The sequence below is a fragment of the Chroicocephalus ridibundus genome, chromosome Z, assembly GCF_963924245.1.
Source record: "Chroicocephalus ridibundus chromosome Z, bChrRid1.1, whole genome shotgun sequence".
Taxonomy (NCBI): domain Eukaryota; kingdom Metazoa; phylum Chordata; class Aves; order Charadriiformes; family Laridae; genus Chroicocephalus; species Chroicocephalus ridibundus.
This window is the reverse complement of record NC_086316.1, coordinates 75,510,595-75,531,991: the sequence shown is the minus strand read 5'-3', so window position 1 is coordinate 75,531,991 and position 21,397 is coordinate 75,510,595. Positions and strand designations below refer to the sequence as shown.

Here is a 21,397-nt window from a genome sequence, read left to right as displayed (position 1 = left end):
CACAGTTGTGAAAATACAAGTCTTTGTGAGACCCTGTTTTGAACTCAGTTGCTGGAAAAAGAAAGAGAAAAGAAAAAGAAAAAGAAAAAGAAAAAGAAAAAGAAAAAGAAAAAGAAAAAGAAAAAGAAAAAGAAAAAGAAAAAGAAAAAAAGAAAAAAAAGAAAAAGAAAAATTCCTCTTTTAGGAAAATAAAAAGAGGAAAAGGGAAATAAAAAAAGCATGAGGGTTTGGTTTGTGTGGCAATGACTTCAAGTGGACATAATCAGACCCCCACCAGCTTGTTGTCACTGTATTGTGCAGACATTGCTTTTACGCCAGTGATTCAGATAAGGGAACTGAGCCGACAATAATGCAAACAAATACACTTTTTTTTTTTTTTTTTTTTTTGCCAAATTAGCGCCTAGTCTGGGATGGGCACAAACAGGAGCTTCTGAGGGTGTTTTTTATGTTGCAGCCAATGTCCCATGACAGTGCAGTGATGGTTTGTGGTATAACCACTCTGCTTGCAGCAAGATTTGTACCAAATGGGTCTGAGCTGCGGTGTCCTTAGCTCAAAGTGCCCATTCCTCTTCACACCCAACCAGTACATGTTCTTAGACATTCAGTTATGTATGGCTGATAACCTGTATGGTCTTTGTGGCCTGCATGGCAGGTCCTAGAGGATGAAGCAGGGCTGGTCCTTGTCGAAAATGTCGAGTGAAATCATGTGGACAACGGACTCATCTGTGTTTTAGGAGCAGGCTTCAGTTAGAAGACAGTCTTTCTGTCTGGATATGCAGGAGGGCCAAAGCCCAATACCTTCTGCTTCATCCCTCAGTGTGGTGCTAAACTTCCTTATTCCAGGACAGTTGATGTGCTTATTGCTGGCAGGATGAGTGTCCACAAGAAATCATGAGAGATCTGTCCATTGCCATGCCTCTTTCCCTGCACATTACGGCTGCTGGAGGAAGCCACAACATAGCAGGATATTTCTAAAGCGTGAGGATGAAGAAATACACCCAGTAGCTCTGTACAAACAGACTCTGATTTCACAGAGGACGAGAAAAATAGGTTATTTGTCCCATCCATAGTCTAGAAGATGGGAGAGAGAGGAAATGATCCACAATACATTGTGTTTTGTAAAGGGCACAGCAACTTTTGAAAGAACTCCTCTGGCAGAAATCTTTTGGAAAGATCCGAGAGTCGTTAAGGGAAGAGCAGGTCCTGTAACCAGGTCTTGCAAAATGGCTTTCCATTAGGCAGCCACATGTCTTTCTTTTCCCCTTAAAAATTGCATCATTGTTAAACAGTACCTTTTTAGCTCCAAACAAAGGCATTTCTCATGCTACGAAAGCTTTAATCTCAAGCTGTACTTTTAGTTCCAAATTGTTAATCATTGTTAATTTAAAGTTATTTTTACTTTAGTGACCAACACAGCAAAGACAGGAAAGAATTGTAATTTTACGTATCCTCCAACACCTATTCCGAAATCTGTGCAAAAGCCTTCCTACCGGCTTGCTGACTCATAGCTGTTGTGCTTGGAGGCAAAATGCTACCAGGAGAGGCTGTCATATTACTATTGATATTAAACCTGAAATCTGCACTATATGGCACCTTTTTCGTAAGAAAATGTTCTTCTCTTTCAATAGTAGTATCAGGAACTAACGCAAGAACTGGAAAGGGAACAGAAAAAAGCTTATTCACTTGTACTCCCCAGAAAGGTGAGTGTTCCAATTTGAAAAAAAAAAAACCACCCCTGTTTTTACCAGGACTTTGAGGTAGCCTGTGCCTTCGTTACATGGGAGAGACTTAGCAATTCTCACGTACTGAGATGCCACTCGGGTGCTTCTAAACACCTTGTAGTCCCTGATCCCTCCTACTTGGTGTCTTGAAGAAGTGAAGAATTATTATTCCCTTTCATGAATAAGAAAATAAAAGTACGGCAGCAGCAACTGACTCGACCAGAAACTGTCACAGCCGTGCGAAGGGATTTGAGTCTCATTTCAGTGTTTCTCAGTCTGCTACCCTTCCTTCTTCAGGCGTCCACGTGACCCTGTTAGTCATAACCATGGCCTTTATCTACTGTCAGAACTGTAAATAAAATGGTAAGCTTCCACTGCCGTCTTTGCAGTGAAATCTGCAATGTGTAGCACCGAAAACCAAAGTATAGATTTGATTTGGAAAAGGCTGCAGAGGACAGTGGCACTGATGAGTCTCTTTTCATTAGCCAAGAAAAAGGCCCCAGACAAGATAGCTAAGGAATTGTGAATTACCTTTTGTAAAGCCTGCCACTTCAATAATTCAGCATATTGGAAGGAAATAAAAAAAAAAAAAAAGTTGTTTCTTTGAAAAAAAATCCTTATTTATTTAAACCTGACATTAATACTGATATTTTTTTCAGGCACGAGATGTCATCAAACCTAGAATTAGGTGGCAAAATGCCTACAGAAGCAAATCAAAGCTTGTGAATTAGCACTGGAAGTTTGGATTTTCAAATTGTAGGAATATCTGCAGTGCTGCTGTGGCTTGATAAATGCCATTATTTAGATAATTTTTTTTTTATCTTAAGTTTTCGTATTACACCCTACCACAGTTGTATTTAGACGATTTTTTTATATTAGCTCTGTCTCTTCTCATCTCAAAATTACCTTTATAAAGTTGTTTTTTAGGCTGAAGAGGACATTGAAAGAAATAGCTTTTTGTCAAAAGCTGAACCTACACATTTTTTTCGCATAACCATGTCATTCAGAAGCCTGAATAGGGATCCTGTCGTATTTGGCACCATAAACCTCCCAAATAATCCGTTATCCCCCATAAGTTACATATATTTTATATGTCCTTATGGGAGCTAATGAAATGTCTGACCTTCGAGAAAGAATATATTTTGCAACTGAAGTTCTCTGAGTGCTGTCCAAGAAAATAAACCTGTTGGGTGCCAAAAGTTGAGCGCAATGTCTCGTTTGCATCTCTCGCTGCTGCTTCAGCTGCAGCAGCGTGCAGCAGCGGGTTTTTAGGGCTGCATTTCTCCCAGAGGAAATACAGAGTCCTGCCTATGGCATATAAACCTTTGTAATACCTGGTGTCATGCTCGAGTCCAACGATCAATTGCTTTTTATTTACTCGGTGCTACACGGTGCCATGTTCCACCCACAGCTTCGGGAACTTTGCCTTTTCTCTTGCAGTCCTGATCGAGTACACGAAGCACACCAAGGCTTCTGGACCGCGTTCAGCGTGTCCCTGCTGACGGGTTTACCTCCGGATCCTGGAAAGCCCGGTGCTCCGTAGGGAGCTTCACGGCTGAGCTGAGGACACAGAACAGCCAGGTAGGACAATTCCTTCATTTCTTCTTCTAGGAGAAAAGTGTAAAAACTTCCACAGGAGCCCAGATTAGAGCTATTTTTTTCCCGTGTATTTTTTTTTTTCCTTTTGCGTGCTGGATTGTTCTGCATCTGTAAATGTTGATTCTTGATAAAGGGTCTTGTGTCTAAGTTTTCTTTAGGTAGTGCCAGCTTCAGTGTGTCAGTCACACCCAAAGGTGGAGTGATTTGGGACCACTGCAGTGAGGCTTCAGCAAAGCTCTCCAAAGTCGGTGGGAAAGCACAACTCCATTTTACTGGCTTTGGATCCAGACCCCTCTTCTCTCTCCGTTTAAAACTTCTGAAGGGGAAGCCAGGCTTTTCCTTCTCTGTGTGCCTGAATTTAAAAGGTGCTCCAAGCTCTCCCTACCCTCGTTACTGGCAATTGCACTTTAATTTAACAGTAAAGGCATGAGACGCGGGAATGTCTTGCCTCCATCATAAACGGATTTGCCCTGCAGACAGGGCCGATAACATCTGTAGATAAACAAGACTCCTTTTCCCTTTCCCTGACTCACGCCATGGGCCTGTGCAGCTCCCTCCATAGGTTATCCAGTGTTATTCTTTCATCCATTGCTTCCTTCCTGCTCCATTGTTCATGTGATCCTGAGTTTACTGGGACCTGCGGCTACTGCGGGTTGCAATTTCAGTGGCCACCTGGGTGACCAACTAGTTTAACATTAAGACCTTCACTTTCTTTCCCCTGCCCTTTGATGAAAGCTGTTGTGTGCAGTTTATACAGTTGCTGTCGTCGGGACTGTTGCCAACGCTTTCCCCACCTGCCATTTCACTTCTTGGACAAACAAGATTTCGTTTACTTTTCCATCTTAAATCTACTGCTTTGGCTTTATAACAGCACAAAAGATGTTGATACAGGTGTGAGGGGAGTGAGAACAATGGTTTTGCTTAATTTATGCTTCGTCGGAACAGAGTGCTGTGCTGTCTTGCATCCCTGTTAGGAGTGCTCTCCCTGATACTCTCTTCTAGAGCCCTCCACCCTTGGTGGTGTCTTTGCAGACTCTGTGGAAACAGTCTCTACCTCAGAGAGCTTTTTTCAAGGGCTATGTCTCTGCACCAGGGTGGAATGGCTGGAGTGGCAACTACCTTGAACATTTCCTGAAGGATTCTCCCACTTAACAAAGCCATCCAAACTGATGTGTATCTGCTCCTGAGCTGCTGTAGTTTGGAGGAACTGTCATGCGAGCATAAACTGAAATTGATAGTGATTTATGTTTATTTGCGAGCCTGTAAACCACGACTACTCTGACTAACATTGTCTTCAGCTGTATCTGCTGCGAGACCAACCAATGCCTCAGCTGGCTGTGTTGGGCTTCCCAGGCACTGTGCACGAACCTCAGGCTCCGCTCAAAGCAAACACAGGCATGTTGTGGTTTGGGCTGGGCTGGCCACTAAAACAAATGACAGATGCTCTCTTTTACCTCTTTCCCCTTCAGAGAAGATAGAACATTTCCCTTCAGTGGAGAGGAGAGAAAATGAGAGGAAGAGAGGACTTATGGGTTGAAAAGAAACCAAACTACTTTAATGAAATATTTATAATAAAATAATAATAAGAGAAAGACAATAATATCAATAAGAAAGTAAAGAAACATATACAATATACACAAAACTGGTATTGAGCTTCCAGGTTGATGATCACGTCACCAGCAGGCACTGAGAAAGTCCCAGACTGGACTCAGCGACGGACAGGAACTGGATTCCAGATCTGGATTCAGGAATGCATGGACTGGGATCAGAGGCAAACGAACAGACGGAGTCCTCCTCGGACACCGGCCATTGAAGAAGGAGAGCTGACCCTTTGATCCCTCAGCTTCTATACCGAGCATGATGCCGATGGGATGGAATAGCCTGTTGGCCAGTTTTGGGTCACCTCTCCTGTCTGCTCCTCCCCACAGGTGTGACCCCTCTGTGCTTTTCAGCTTCCGACCCTCCAATGGGGCAAATAACAAAGTTAGCTGACCTTGGCTGTTACACCAATAAGTATAAGCAGGAGCCTCTCTGCGTACTATTCCTTGGTATTAACTATAAACATCAGGTTTATCACTCTGGAAGTGGACACCATATGAAAAAATATGCTATGTCATTTATTTCAGTTAGTTAGAAGAGACTTAACTGAAAAATAAAATTACTGAACAGAAAATAGGTTCTGTTTTACACCAAATCAGGGCATACCTGTGAACACATTAAACTCACTGGTTTCCAGTGCTTTTCATTACCATTATATCCATCAAACAGTGAGTTTGTTTTTCAGTTTAGGTCTGACTCTAGGGCTGTTTCACTGCATCCTTGTGTGCTCCTAAATTTTCTTTTTTTCACATGTGAATCCTTTTGCTTCTGCGGTCTGGCCTTCACATAAGTGCCTGCCTTCTTCCTCTGAGTCTTCTCCTTCAAGTGCCATGACAGCCTCCAGAGAGACCCCTTCTTGTTTCCTAACAAACAGAAGACTAGAAACAGGAACCAAAAACAGGCAAACCTGACCAAAACTGTAGGACACTTGCAAGATAAGCCACAGACTGAAACCAACTTCCAAGAAATAATTTGTTCAGTAACTTTCCACCACACCAGGTATTGATTAATGAAGCAATACACACTTTGGTCTATTTAGATTTCATGCCTCATTGGCATGGTTTCTTCACGTCACGAATATTTTTTGGAATCTCAAGGTAGAGACATGCTACCCACAGTTTTACCACGTGCCAGAGAGGCTTCCCAGCTACAGCTGGTTACCAGACACTATTTTTGACTCTGTCTGCTTGACAGAGATCGTTCTCTGGATTGTCACCAGTTTCCCTTGTGGTCATCCCTTGCTGCAAAGCCACGCTACAGGTGGGCTGCCCGCGCTAACATGTGCTTTGCTTTATTTGGTTTACAAACAAAATTTCTTCTCAGCATTTTTCCTGGAGTAGTGTAAATATGCTCTTCCCAAATGTGCTCCACAAACTCACTTGGGATACTGCCTTTGTCTAATCCCTTCATGTTTTAGGCTACTTTTTCTCCTATGGCCAAAACAGCAATCTGACTGTAGGAAAAATTTCATGTCCGTGCCTTTCTGGGCAGACACAACCTGCCCAGCAGATGACATCCAAAGAAACATTCAGACCTGTGTCTGAGCTGGTTACATCTCTGCACCATCCTCACTCCAAGGCTAATCCAATCATGCTTTTATGCTTTTTCTGAGAGAAATTATGACTTTCATTTACTGACCCAAGGTGTTTATTCTGTTCTGATTTCACCATCATCGTGAAGGCCTTTAGGGATTATATGTGTTTTCTAGTACTTTGCTTCATTCCAGGGAACTTGGCCAGATAGTAACAGTCCTTAGAAGACATTTCTTCTTCACTGAAGCCCTGAAAATATTAGCTATTTAATAAAATATTAGCCTAAGCAGTTACGTGGGCACTTGCGGTACCCGTACCCTAATGTGGAGCTGGGCGACGGGCAGAGCACTGCAGAGCTCTGCTTTTGAGACGTGCCACATCTCGGATGAGGAACACTTTGTTGCTTGCCAGGATTCAAGGCTACGAGAAAGTTAAAAATGCAGATTTGAAATAATCGAACACAGCACAAAAAAGACGCTACAGATACGAAACACACCCCGAAGATTATGCTTAAGAATACAATTTCTCATTGGCTGCACTAAGCCTCATGTAGTTTCCACCTCTCTTTATATCATTTTAAGTTGCGATATCCTGTCATTATCTGAAGATTACCTATATCCTTGGGGGGAGGAGGCACTGAAAAAAGGTTGAGCTTTCCCTTCTGCGCCACACCAAGCCAGAGCACCATGGGATTTTTGGGTTTTTTTACTTCCTTGTTAAGAAAACTCCTGTCTTTATTTCTCCTGACTAGGTGTTTGGTACTGCTGAAACCTTACTTAATTCCCTTTAGTCTCGCAGAGTCTTTGATTAAGTTTTCTGTTGTGTGCCTTCATTAGCACATTCCTAGCTTCAGGCTGTGTGTCATTGCCTTCTGGAGATATACTGTAAAACCTTGATCCCTCTGTCACAAACAGCAAACGCTGCCTCTTCTTATGGGACCCACAACTAATTTTACCCTGCAAGCAGCACATAAAAACCAAAGATGGTATGACAAATTGCAATGCTGGGAATAGGGGGTTTAATTTAAATACCTGCCTCCCTCTCCATGTATCTCCTTGATTTCAAAGGGTTCTTCTGTGATACTGCATCACACCCCAACAGAAGAAATGGGAACGATTAACCTCAAATAAGAGATATACCCTCAGCATCCTTGTGGCTGTGTGCACTCCGGTGTGTAGTTCTCACTGGTTTAGCAGCTGCTGCTTCCTTCTCCCCCTCCAGCTTCTCCTAAATTGCTGGAAGGAGAACATGCCCTCCTTAACTCTGCCATCACATCCTGAAGGCCCTGTGCACCCTTCAGGTCATTCCTCTCCTTCATATGGCTGCAGAGGGATTTATGCGCGTGGCTTCCATTTGAGTTAACGGGAATTCACCGCTTCAACGCCGACTTTCTGTGTGTGTGGAGATGAGGATAAAACAGGTCTTTATACTCAGCCATGTAAGTGCAGAGGAACGTGCATTTCTGTTATATACCTGGAGAACAGATAAAGGAACAATCTAACATAACACAAACTTGCACTGGATGAAAGCAAAGGCTGACAGTGCCAGGACCTGGCATGCCTGTGCTGTGGTCGTGCTGGCGCAGACGTGGTTATATATGGTTTATTTACTGGCAAGGTGATGCTGCAAATGAAGTGCAAACTGTTGATAAAAATGTCATGCACATTCCTTGGGGAAATCTCCAGGGAAATCAATGGTTTTGTGACTATTTATGCCAGGTTGCATTAGCACAGAGATTTTAGATCTTTGGTTAATTAGCTAAAATGTGGTGTTTCAAAGGGGAGCCAGATTCTCTTTTCTTGATACTTTAGGCTCCCTGGGCCTTGTTTTATAAAAGATGGCTATTTTTTTTTTCTGACTCTATCCCAACCACGTTACTTTGCCATCAGGCAGAGGCTTCCTTATTCTTCTCATAGCTCACAGAACTTTAGTTATGACAAGGTCAGTTCACACAGTCCCAGTGATCAGCGCTAGAATAATATACCCTTACATGCTCCTGTCCCCTTTTGGGACCATGACCCTACGGAATGCGGGTGCTGCTGCACATCCCTAAATCAAACATCAGTTGGTCACCCCTGAGCTCCCCCTGGCTTCTCTGAAGTGGGCCGACTCATCACCATCTAGCCAGCAAAAGCTATAATAATATAATAAGGACTTAATGCAGAAAATACTACTATTAAATTTACAAAAGATCATTGATACTAGTGAGAATTTCATGGAAGGCAGGAGGCTGCCTCCATATTTTTCCTGGAGGGGTAGATGTAACTGGGAAAAGAGACAGTACAGATATACAAGCACGTGTTGTATTTAATTTGGAATTATGGCTAAAGTGTTCATGAGCATAATGGATGTGACATGATATTTAAAGGAATCCTCTCAGAATGCCACTGGGTTTTTCATGTGAAGGATAATTGACTGTCAGGGCAATACATACTGCAAACCATGAGCAGCTTAAAGAAATAAATCCCAGATCTCTTGGGTGATGCTCTAGGGAATGCAGAAACAAACAGCTTCCTGAAGATCCAGGGGTCTCCCACTGTTTCCACACATGCTTAGTGCAGAAAACTCTGGAATTGGCCATACGGGACTGGGCTGAATTGCTGCAGTATGAAACTGCCTCTCTGGCGTGGTGGACACTGCTCCTTAGTGATTTACCTGGAAAACTGAAGGCAGATCCACTGCAGCCCCATTCTCCTTTGCCTGCTGAGCTCTGTTAGGCACCAGTGCTTGCTCTCCCATGGCAGTGGAGCTTACAGAGAGAGTACACAGGCTAAGCACCGTCAGGACTAGAGCATCTCTGGGAGGCTTCAGGGGATTAAAGATTGTCTATCCATTATACAGCCCTTCGGGTGATGTTATACCGAGCCAAAAGTGCTGTTTCTCCCACGAGTGCAGCCCATTTTTCCCATACGCAGAGCTCGTGGGAAGACTCTGTAAAACCTGAGGCTTTTTGTTGGCTTGACATGGGTTGGATTTCCTCTGTGTGTTCAATCACGGGGTCCCACTGGGGGGTATCCTAATTCCTCAGTGGTATGAGCTGGGTTTTTTTGATGTGTATCTGAGGAGTGTGCATGTGACAGTGTTTGAAGTGTCACCAGATACAGCATATGTGTTTGTGGCAGCTACTGCCTTGCAAATAACAGCAGGAGGTCTTGTGTAATACCTGTGTTACAAAGGGCACTTTAGTCGGAGGCTCTAACAAGCTCGGCTGTTGCTTTGCCCTCAGCTATTGATTTTTCTGTTCACGTAGGCATGATTAGCTTTTAACGAGCCCTCACAAGCATCCCCCCGAGATTCCACTTTGTTCACCGATGATGATTAGGAAATCTGTGCTAAAAGCAGTGTGGACACATCTGGGGTTTGCTGTAGCGGCTGATTAATCCCTGTGCTTTCCCCCTGCAGCCGGGCACGTGCGGTGTCATAGGTAAATGAAGAGACACAGATTTATAGCCCAAGAACGTAACTCTGAGATAGGTGGATCTCCATCAGCTCCCACTGAATTCTGTGTCCATCAAGTCACCTAATTTCTCATGGGATCACAGCAAACATTTCAGGTCCCCGGGAGACTTCCTCCCTTGCAACAGTCCCTTCCCTACCAGAGCAATGAAATTTTTGGCCAGAAGGGAGTCGCAAACACAAGATCCCAATTCTGGTGGGAACAACCTCAGAGAAGAGAGATGCCCTTGGGCCGTGTTCCCTGCAGAATTGAGTTCAGCTTTATCTCCCCTGCAGTGTAATCTGGGAAACTGAATCCAGCTGAAAGCTCTTTGACCAAAAGGTTTTCGACTCTGCTCCGTCTCCTATGGGCTGCAATGGGAACAATTTAGAGAGACTATTTTAATTTCTGTTTTAAAATGTCAGGAGTTACCACATTTGCAGGTGTTGGTGCCAGGAAGATGAGATCAGTAGTCACCGGAGCAAGTTGCTTCTTTCTTTTCAAAGGCAAGAGGCTGTGCCTTTGTGGATTTTTTACGATTTTACCCATCTGATCATTGTTTGGTAAGGGCCTGGAGTACTGTGCAAGGGGCTCTGATGGAGAAAGGGAATTTCTAGCCATGCACTCCTCCTTCCCTGCTGCAGGTAAGTGGCACTCCACCGGATCCTGATCAGTATGAGTCACGTTATTCTGCGCACACCCACTGAAACTATTTTCTGACCATTTCCATTTGGTATGTACCTTACAGCACCGTGTCGGCTTCCACTGCTGGAGTAACGGGTGAGGTATGGGAGTATTTCTGTACGGACCTGCAGTGCAGAAGCTGCACACTTCAATTCAGATCATACCCTGGGAGAAGGATGCACAGGGGTAGGAATCCAGAGCATCCGCTCAAATTGAGTTACTTTGGATTTCTACCAGCTTATCAGTTCCTTAGAGGAGCAGTTAAATGAATTTGGCTGAGTAGCTCCCATCAGGCAAGGACAGCCCTAGAGCAACTGGTGACTTAGTGACATTGCCTTCCTGCCTACATTTCATTCTCCTCCCACAGTCTGGTCATGATAACAGGGACATGTAGGGTTTCTTTTTCCCTTCCTCTGCAGTGTCGTGGTGAGCTTTCTGCTGCCAATTGGACAGTTTCAGCTGCCCCATCCTCTGCAGGGATCAAGGAAGCTGCCAGTACACTTCAACCTTCCTCACCTGTGATACAGTATATTTTGGGACCTCTGGTCCTTCGTTATTGATTTTATGATTGTGCTGGTGTTTTCTGGACGACGGCAATTTGCAAATCGGATGTTCCTCTTACGCTGTATTTTTTAAACAGCTGTCTGATATTCAGGGGGTGGGCATTAATGTCCCAATTTGTTCCTTTCAGTCCTGTATTTCTTACACATCCTACACTGACTTTTGACAGCAAGAGGATGCAGAAAGTCTCTTATAGCAAAGGCAGTTGGGACTAGATGCCCATCTGACCTCTTGTAGCCATTGCAGGTGCTCATAACGACAGATGTGTCAGTGGTCCCCAAAGTGAAGTACAGTCCTTATCCTTCCTCTACACAAGGCGCTCCTTGCTGGCCAGGACTAGTCAGCAAAGGGGAGAAAAGCTGGGATGAGGAAAGCATAGGCTGTGGGAGGAGATTCGGTCATCTAAGGCTGACCCTTGGGGGGTTGTGATGAAACCCCTCAGCTCCATGTAGAAAGACTTTTCTGGAGTTGTGACTCCCATGGTTAGTATGAGCAGTGTGCTTGTGTTGGTTTGGGAGCTGGAGCTTTGGTTGTTTGTGTGAAAATGATCCCTGGACATTGCACGGGTTCTGGGTGCAGGGAGCCCAGCTTGGCTCGATCGGCCACAGCGAATTCTCTGCAGTGAGAGGTACCGGCCGTGGCAGAACTTCAAACCTTGCAGTTCAGGAGCTGCAGACTGCAGTCACAAGACAGTAAGGGAAAGCAAATATCATCAGTCCTTCTTTCGAACTATATAGGATAGTTGGGAAAGCATCTTGGTTGACAGTAATTTTAAAAATAGCATTGACATAGGGAGGGCTTCTTGCAGGGACTGGCATTTAGTTTAAGTCTACACTGTGGGATGCTCCAGGGTGTGTTTCTCTTCTCTTTCTCTCCTATCCTCTAGTTATTCTTCCAGTTACTTGGGGGCATATTAAGCCATTCAAAGCCTTACTAGGTCACCAGGCATATTTGGGTCCTGTGTGCTCTGGAGATGGTCCTCTGCTCTCTCAGCTTTGCTGTTTGGAGGGAAAGCTGATCTGGTCTGAGGGGTAGGATGAGGGCATCCGTTAAACATCAGTGTCAGTAAGTCTTCAGTTTTGCATCTCAATCGTAGTTGCAATGCAGCACAGGGTGAATGACTGGAAATCCTAGGATAAGGTCTTAATGGCATGAATTTAAATCCATCCCACTCTAAGCTAGCCTTCTGTGTCTAGTGGGCACTTGGGAAAGTGGAGGTTTGAAAGGCGAAGCACCATGGTTTGGAGGTGGCTGCCTGGCCAAGGAAACAGCTCTTTTACTGGAAAGGCAACAGACAGAACTTCTTCTTCCCACAACTATCGGTCACCGCAAACACACTGCTGCCTTGCTGCAGCTGGTCAGCTGAATCTCTGCCCAAACCATGGTGCTGCAGTGGGAGCTCAGACACCCAGCACACATGTACACCCCTCATGCAGGCACTGAAATTTAGACAACTGACACTGCAGGCTGCAGCCCTCCCTGATGGGTTCAGAAATTTGCAAAGGAGGATGCGAATGGTGTGATTATTGGGAAGATGCTACCCAGGGACCAAAGTGTAAGGCAAGGACAAGAGAGCTGAGTTCACAACACTGAGTCACTCCCACTCTTCTGAGTGCTTCCACATGTGCTGAGCTTCCCTACATGAGCAGGTTCACTGAAATCCATGGGGAAAGCATAGCTGAGGGAAAAAGTCGTTGCCAATGTACGTGAGGTGGATTTCAGTGCCAAGAAAAATCATTAGCAAACTCATGTTTGAGTTTACTCAATTTTTAGCTATTCTAAAGTCTAAATAAGCCCCAAGGCTGGCTGCTTTTATGGTTGGGTCCACTCTCATGTCAAAGAAGATGAACCTAACTCTAGGAAGGAAAACATGACTGTGGCTGAGGTAATGAGCCAGGTAACAGGTAGTAACAAGGATGTATAAAGACAGCAGCAAAGAAAGTGGGAGTAGTATGGAATGAATCATCATTAGCTAACATGTTAAAAAGGGGGGGAAAAAGCATAAGAAAGTTCTAGGAAAGAGGAAAACTCCAGAATGAAGCAAGACCAAGGAGTTCTCCAAATACGTAGAAGGATCGAAATTAATCCAGATCCTTGTACTTTTGGTTACGGGAAAAAGTGTGATACCTGTGGCTGTTGCTGTTGAGATGGGTTGTGCATGGTGAGAACATAGGAAATGGCTAATGCAGGAGAAATTCTCTCAAGTTAGATGTTTTTCAGTTCAAAATCGTCTGAAAATGACCTGGGTCTTGACGACATTAGTCGTCTATGCCATGTCCCATGTTGGCTGTTTGTGTGGATGGATACTTTGTGTTGGAATTAGGAAGCCAATTCCATAAATGTTGTCTCAAATAGGTATGGCTTGGAAGAATAACCCTGGAGTCACCGCAAAGTGGCATAGCCTCTCGTTCTTCCTTCAGAATTTCCTTATGGTGCTATAGGATCCTCTTCACTGCCACTTTGCACTTTAACCTTCATGACCGCGGGAGTACCGCCATTGCAGCATTCAAGGTCCTCTGTAGCTTTTTTCTTGACAGGTATTAAAGGAGAAGACGCTGCCCAAGCATTTGCACGCCACCCAAGGAGTGGCACACACACCACCCAAGTCTGTCACTGCTCAGACCAGGGTCCCTTCACAGAGGGCGACCCCCATGAATTTTGTTCCGGGGGCTTGGGAGAAACACTACCGAAACGTCAGTGTGTTATCAACATTTTCCTCATACTAAAAGACTAAACACAGCACTGTACCAGCTGCTACAAAAATTCCTAATAAAATTAACTGTATTGCAGCCTAAAGGCTTCAGCAAATCTGCCTGCTCATGCGAAGTAAAGCTAGGCAAACAGCATAAATCACACCATATTATAATTCTAAGTCATTTATTCTCAAATAACTTATTTAACTTAAATAATTTATTCCTAAAACTTACTCAGTTAAGCCAAATCACTAGTATCTCTCAACAATAGGACTTCAGAAAATTTCACCTTCTAGAAAATACTCTTTGGCAAAGCCTTCACTCCCATGTGACTATAATTAATCAGCTGATCAACGCGTTCAAGTGTTTGTGGGTAGGTTTGAAATTAATTCTAACAGTGTTCACGTAAATCCAGTGGGAAAACACAGAAGATGAAGGAAAAAACAGAGATAAATACATATAGAAATCCTTTATGTTAAACTTTCTCTTGCTGTCTGCAATAAATTGGGACGTTCCTGGCAGGCATTACTGTCAATGCAGCTTAGGGAAAGAATATGGTGATTTTAGAATAATTACAGTTCACAGGTATAGGGAAGAAGGAGGTGAATTAAAGCTGTAGTTGGCCCAGTTTGAACCTTGTAGTGTAGCTGGTAGGTGAAATGCCAGGGGACTGGCATATAGGAGGGTACTGTATTGTGGAGGGTCCCACAATTCTGACTGTTTGGTTCGTTGATGGTGGGAGAAAGAGTGGGAAGGTGAGGAGGCTCATGAGAGTGCTGAGTGGTTTTGGTGAGGAGGAGCCCCTCAAGGGAGGCAAGGCCAGGCAGGTGTCATGGAATCATAGAATGTGTTGGGTTGGAAGGGACCTTAAAGATCACCTAGCTCCCAACCCCCTGCCCTGGGCAGGGACACCTTCCACTAGACCAGGCTGCTCAAAGCCCCATCCAGCCTGGCCTTGAACACCTCCAGGGATGGGGCATCTACAGCTTCTCTGGGCAACCTGTTCCAGTGCCTCACCACCCACACAGTGAAAAAATTTTCTCCTGATACCTAATCCACATCCCCGAGGCCAAGGGGAGGTCATGCTCTCAGGGATGAGCAAGCCCTGACGTTTCGGCGCTGAAATGATCCTCTGGCAGGCTGGAGGAAGCTCTGTGGTTGGGTTGTGCAATTGTGCTCGATGAGGTTTTTCTCTGCAGAGTTTTTTGCTACTTGCAACTATTGGAAAGTGGGTGAGGTGGAGCCTTGGGATCAGCTTGTAGGACAGTGTCTCTGGGTTTAAGGAGTCCTGACCGGTTCCAGTATTACTGACGCAGAGTGAGGGGCTGCTGCTGGGAAATAGATCCCTTACCAAGTTCATCCTTTTTTAAAGGAATTTGATATGGTGGAGTCTTTTACTTGCTTGGTTTCCTTTTGAAAGCTTCCGCGTTGGCAGGAGGTAGGTAAGGGGAGCAGCAGTTGCCTCTGGAATTAATTGGGGTGCCCCAAGCCTAGGTGCTCTGCTTTTCTGCTTTGCTCTTTTGCAGCTTGTTGGGCTGAAACTTTTTATTTTTAAGGGAGCTACTACACTCTCCCTATCTACAGGAAACAGAATTAAAAAAAAAAAAAAAAAAAAAAAAAGGGAAGAATTTGGCAAGGAGCCAAGCCCAGTGACTGAACTAAGAAGCAGGGAACTTGGAGTAAGTTTAGTTACAAGGACATTGCGTGGCAGAGCGGGTCCCCAGTGGATTTTAAGGGTCTTGGAGACAAGCACGCGATGCCCGTTCCATAGCGCAAAGAAGCTTTGCTTTCTTAGACGAATGTCCTGGCGCTGCGACTGCGAGTGAAGCTGTTGGTCTTGGGAGGGGATAAAGCTGCGTGTAAATGAGAAGACAGGAGCGTACCGGAGTGCTATGGAGGGCAGCAACTTTGTTGCTGTGACTTTTACAAGCCTTCAAGGGTAAGATTTACTGCTTTCCTTCCGCTTGTTTGTTTTCTCTCTCAGCCTTTGGGGGCAGAAAAACTTGCGTTTTGTTTTGTTTTATTTTCCCCCAGACCTGAGAGTTTTGCGAAGCTTAATCAAAGCGTTTCGGGGTTGAGTGGTTTTTTTTTTTTTTTGGGTGAGTGAGCTGATAGACTTCTGTGTGGAGTGTGAGCTGAGCTGTGCACGATTTCCAGCGGCGGCGGGGCCGCGGCCGCCCGGGGTAGCTGCTATTGTTCCCAGTGCTCGGGAGGGAGCAGACGCGGAGCCCGCGTCCCCCTGCGGGAACTCGTCTGTTGATCCGTAACTTGAGCGTTGCCACTCGCTCACCCAAAGGAGCCGGATGCAAATTTCTGACTGCTGTTCTGGTGTCAGTTTAAAGGGTGCCTTAATGAAGACAGATGGGGGATGTTGGATCACTGCTTTAAAACGTGGCAGATAACAGGCTGAGTCTGTTTCCCAGCAATTATAGCTAATTGCATTGGCACGTTTGAGCGTAGGGGGTGGGAACACACAGTTTCATGGGTCTGTGTGTGTATATCTTGGAACAGCAGCAAAAAATAGCTGGAGGGCTAGCTCACCTCATCCAGGTGTTTAAAAAGCTGGGAAGGTTTCAGGGATACTTTCAAACTCCTTGCATTTGAGCTAGTAGATTTAAACCAGAGTCACCGCTCCTTTTGTAAACCCTGATGCCAAGAGTGACCATTTATAGCTTCTTAAACTTATTCCAAGTTGAATTCAGGTAAATCCAATTTCAGCCCCAAAAGAGTGTTTTTCTGGGATTAAAAACATGTTTCCTCTGTTCGTCCTGCAGCTTGCTTTCAGTTTCCCACTTGCAAAGCAAGGAGTAGTACAGCCCATGCTGCTCCTTGTTTTGCTCTTGAGGTGTTCAAACAGAAGAGGTTGTAAGGAGGGGTGGAGAAAAACAAATGCTAATGTAGTACAGTGTTAAAAGATGATCAGTGCTAATTATTTCTAATGGCTGCAATTTTTGTGTTTGCTTTCAGTAGGGGAAAGCATATGAATCGTACTCTTTGGAACCCAAAAGCGAGCAATTTGACTGAAATAGTTAATATATCAGAAGTTTAAAGGGGGTCCTTTGCAAATATGCCTTTGTGTGGCACATTACCAGGTCAGCCCATGCCAGGTGTGCCAGGCCTTTACATTGCTCTTCGTGGAGCATTAGCAAACATTGCACCAACTGTGATGTCCTTCTCTGCGATACCTGGGAGTGATCGTGACTCTCCTGCGTTAGCGCCTGAGCATGTTGTCGTGGTTTAACTCCAGCCGGCAGCTAGAACCACACAGTTGCTCCCCACAGTTGGGGTGGGAAGAGAATCGGAAGAGTAAAAGAGAGAAAAAACTTGTGGGTTGCGTTCAAGATGGTTTAATAGGTAAAGCAAAAGCAGCACACGCAAGCAAAACGAAACAAGGAATTAATTCCCTGCATCCCATCGGCAGGCAGGTGTCCAGCCATCTCCAGGAAAGCAGGGCTCCATCACCTGTAACGGTGACTTGGGAAGACAAACACCATCACTCCAAATGTCCCCCCTGTCCTTCTTATTCCCCCAGCTTTATACACTGAGCATGACACCATATGGCATGGAATATCCCTTTGGTCAGTTGGGGTCAGCTGTCCTGGCTGTGTCCCTTCCCAGCTTCTTGTGCCCCCCCGGCCTGCTTGCTGGCAGGGCGGTGTGAGGAGCAGAAAAGGCTTTGAGAGCTTAGCAACAATCAAAACCACCATTGCGCTATCAAAAATATTTCTTATGCCAAATCCAAAATATAGCACTATATCAGAAGTGAGTAAAAAAATTAACTCTGTCCCAACTAAAACCACGATACATGTGCACCCCGTCAGGCATGCAACTAAGGCATGGAGAAAACAGGGAGTCTGAGGACCTAATGTATTTTAAACCCTTGATGTTTTCCCAGTTGTGCCTCCAAAACCAGTTTAAAGTGATACGCATTCAAAATTTAGGGACTTTGATTTGGTTCGTCTCATGGTGTTTAACGGCATTACTCCACCGAGAGCACTAGGCAGCACAGGCAGTCTTGAACCTTGGCTGTCACGATGCCCAGCGCTTGCGATCTGCTTTCTCATAGACTGAGCTACTGGTTGGATATTTAGTGCTGTAGCCTGAAAAAGAAGGGGAAAAAAAAAAAAAAAAGGTTTCTAAGACCTGTGGGTATTTGTGGTTGTTCCATCAGCTGAACACAGATTAAAAAATAAAAGTTAACTTCTAAGTCTTGCTCATATGCAAAACCTGACCTGTCATGGAAAGCTGGTGAGTGGAGGTATGGTATGCTTTCTGAATTTTTACCTGGACAGGGCTATTTACATTTTTAGAGTGTATACATACCACACTATGTTTGGTGGCAAAACTGACTGAAGAAATCATGTTCTCCTGCCTAATTCTCCTGGACTCTGGATACATGCTTCTACTACTATGGCACAACTTGCTGCCCCCTCAGATCTGCTACAACCACTGCCTGGGCAGGAATTTCTCTCTGTACTGAACTGCACCCCATGATCTGGATTAAAATAACCCTTCCAAAAATGATTGTATTTAAGATGGATCACTTCACAGAGTCTGGGAACAATATGATGGGAGCAGAAGCATCAAGTATTTTCTAATCCGTATTCAGCATTGGATCTGATGTATTGTCTAGCTACATCCAGAGAAACAGGGCCAAGAAACTAGCCATGTTTTCCATCTGCCGCATCTCTTCTCTGTTCATCCGAGTTGTGCCACGTCTTTTCTCATGTTGCTGCTCATCACTGGGCTGGTGGGAAGTGCCTCCCTACACCTCCTGTTTTGCAGCACAGCCCTTAGCAAGCCACGGTTTTGGATTAGGTTGTAGCCCTTTGCAAATTCCACGAGCCATAGCTCATTGCAACCTGCCTCTCATGCAGGAGGAGCTTTGCAGTTGTGTTCTCAAGCCAAATCTGGCTCTTCTCTCTCTTAAATAAGGTTGAGTGTGGTTGGCGAGAAAGCATCCCTTCCCTATTGAAGACGCATCAAAATAGTTTCTTGCTGTGGATATTAAAGTGCTCAGAGCCCATGATTAAACTGTCAGTAGCCATAAAGCAGGTGGATTGTCTTTGGAGAAATGTAAGCCCTAGTGAGACAGTTTGCAGAGCATTGTAGGTAAAAAGCCTTTCTATAGCGAGAAGGGATAACTTATTCATAGCTTATAACGCCAAATTCCCATAAATGAGGAACCGGGAATTTGAGCTTTAAATAATTTTTGCTATAGGCTTTGGAAACATGGGGAAGTAACACGTGTCCTGTTAAGCAGAGCAGTTGGACCTGCATGGTTACTCAAATATGTGAGCCCCTGTTGATTAATGAACAGCACAGGGTACCTGGAGTAAACAGAAATGAAAAAAAAACCACAAAATAATCAAGTGGAAAATGGAATAACATAAAAAAAGTCCAGAAGGGCTGACATATACTGTGGAAGGCAACTTGAGAAGATTGAAGCAGTGCTTCACTTTGCCTCTGAAAATAGCTTGTGCCAGGGAAATTGAAGGCAAACAGGAAGTTGCCTTTTTTTTTCTGACTATAGAAAGTTTTTGTGTGTTTTATGGGTTTTCAATTAATTCAGGAATAAGAGGCTGTGAAAGTGTCTTACCAAAATCTGAAAAGCACTTCATTCCACATGAAAATGAAACATGTGAGAGGTCATTTTTTTCCAGAAAGCGCGAAGAGAAATTGAAACCGCAGCAGTGTCTTTGAGTGACAGGAGGCTGAAGACCCATCGTTGAGATTTTGGAAGAGAAACTGAATCTCACATTTAAAAGAAAAAAGAGAGATTAAGTAAAGAAAAAAACAAAACAGAGTCAAGAAAACTGAACAGGGATGTGCATTTTGATCACCAGTGGAATCTGGGTGGGGAAAAATATCCTGAGGGAAATTGTTGATAGATAGAGGTGCAAAGATGTTGGACCCTGCAGGTAGGAACGAGAGCCCAAAATACCCCGAGAAAAAGACCTGGGACTGAAAGGCAGGCAGAGCTCAGGTCAGCCAAGAGACCCCATCTGTCTGTAGAAGCATTGATAACCAACACAAATGGGAGCAGGACCTGGAGCACCACCAAAAGGGACAACGCCACCGTCATTCGCTTAGGTTTGTTTTACACTTGCAGCCGATGGTCAGTGAACTATCAGGCTGAAAACAGACTCCTGGAAATATGAAGGCACTGGCACAGGTTGGGGTGTGAGCAGACCGGGCAGACAGAAGCTGCAGCCAGCGTGAGAGTGGCTTGCTAGGCAAAGGAGCATGAGGATTAGATGTGTGAGTCAATAACAAAGGAGCAAAGGGATATATTTGCAATATTATGAAAATAATGGGTACACCTCAGTGCAATAGGGGTGTGTCAAGCCCTTAATGCCATTGTGTGTGTGCCCATTGAATACTGACACATTCTCAAACGACACTGTGGTTTGGGCAAGCAAGGAACTGAATTTTGCATAAAGGGTCAGGTCAGCTTGGGAAGGATTTATGACTCCTGGGCTTTAACCAAGTAAGAGGCTATGCTAAATCTGTGTGATCAAAATGACATACCAGAGACATAATTGGTACAAATGGATATGGCAAAGTTATCACCTGTGCCTGCCCTAAAAGACAAGGTTTATGGAATGGTGAGGCTGGAAGGGTATTTGTGCTGGCCATGATCGTGACTTACGTTTGCTGCCGAGTGAAGACGTTCAATAAATGCAATCCTAATCAAATGCACTGAGAAGCTGAAGGAATTAAAGACGCCCTCCATGCCAAAATAGTGCATTGTTGCAGTCTTGTTGTCATACTGCAGTCACACCAGAAACTAGTGATTAAAGAATCACAGTAATTAACAAAAGCCATGTGTCAGAGCTGAAGGAAGTTTCAGGTTTTTGTTTGTGTGACGCGGATCTTAACTCTATTGTTTGTTTCGTGTTATTGCTGCTGAAAGAAGGCTTATAACCACCCTCTCTTCTCTGCTCCCCCACAAATATAAACATCCTTTTTTCCCCCTCTGCTGAAATTACACGCCTTGCTAATTGAGTGCACAGCTGGGAGAGGTTTGGTAGCTGCGCACAATTTTTCTAAAACATTTGGCAAACACAGCAAAATCCAGAGTACAGCAGTATAGCCCTATGATGATTACAAGCAGCCCGCCTTTTGGCATCCTTGCACTGCCGGGGGACAGTGATGATCAGATCTGTGTCTCTTGGTGCTCCAGGAAATCTGAGGTCTTTCCCTCTGGGTGTTTGGGCAGTGTGTCTTGCTCCTCCCACCGTCTTGTGGGGAGCTCTCAGTCCTAGTCAGGAGGGTTTTGTAAGACATAATAGCGATTCTAAACCATGGAAGATGTTGAAAATGACAGGCTGAGGTCAGTTAGGGATGGAAAGTAAGGCTGGTCAGCAGGGTTGAGAAAGCTTTAAGTTGTGACACTGAATATTGTAACTTTGAGCGGTTTAGCTCCATGAACAGAGGAAACTTTGAGGAGACGTGTTGCCAAAGCATTTGTTCTGGTGGGCAGAAACTACCAGCTGTAGATGAGTGAATAGAAGGGGGATGTCCGTCAGGCAGAGTGGGCACAGAGGGGCTCCTGGACACGGCGGTGAG

The 21,397-nt window shown here is 44.6% G+C and overlaps 1 protein-coding gene across 4 annotated transcripts in view; it reads left to right on the top strand.

The window, feature by feature from the left end:
- Nucleotides 1–3,167: 3,167 nt before the first annotated feature.
- LOC134508666 (phospholipid-transporting ATPase ID-like) overlaps nucleotides 3,168–21,397 on the top strand; it is a 91,159-nt gene continuing 72,929 nt past the window's right edge. The window contains exons 1-2 of one of the 4 annotated variants that reach the window (XM_063320547.1): nucleotides 15,115–15,263; nucleotides 15,621–15,764. The gene's annotated coding sequence lies outside the window, so the exon portion shown is untranslated. Of the gene's footprint in view, nucleotides 3,303–15,114; nucleotides 15,264–15,461; nucleotides 15,765–21,397 lie in introns of those variants that run through there. The other 3 variants (XM_063320548.1, XM_063320549.1, XM_063320546.1) reach the window with 3 other exon arrangements.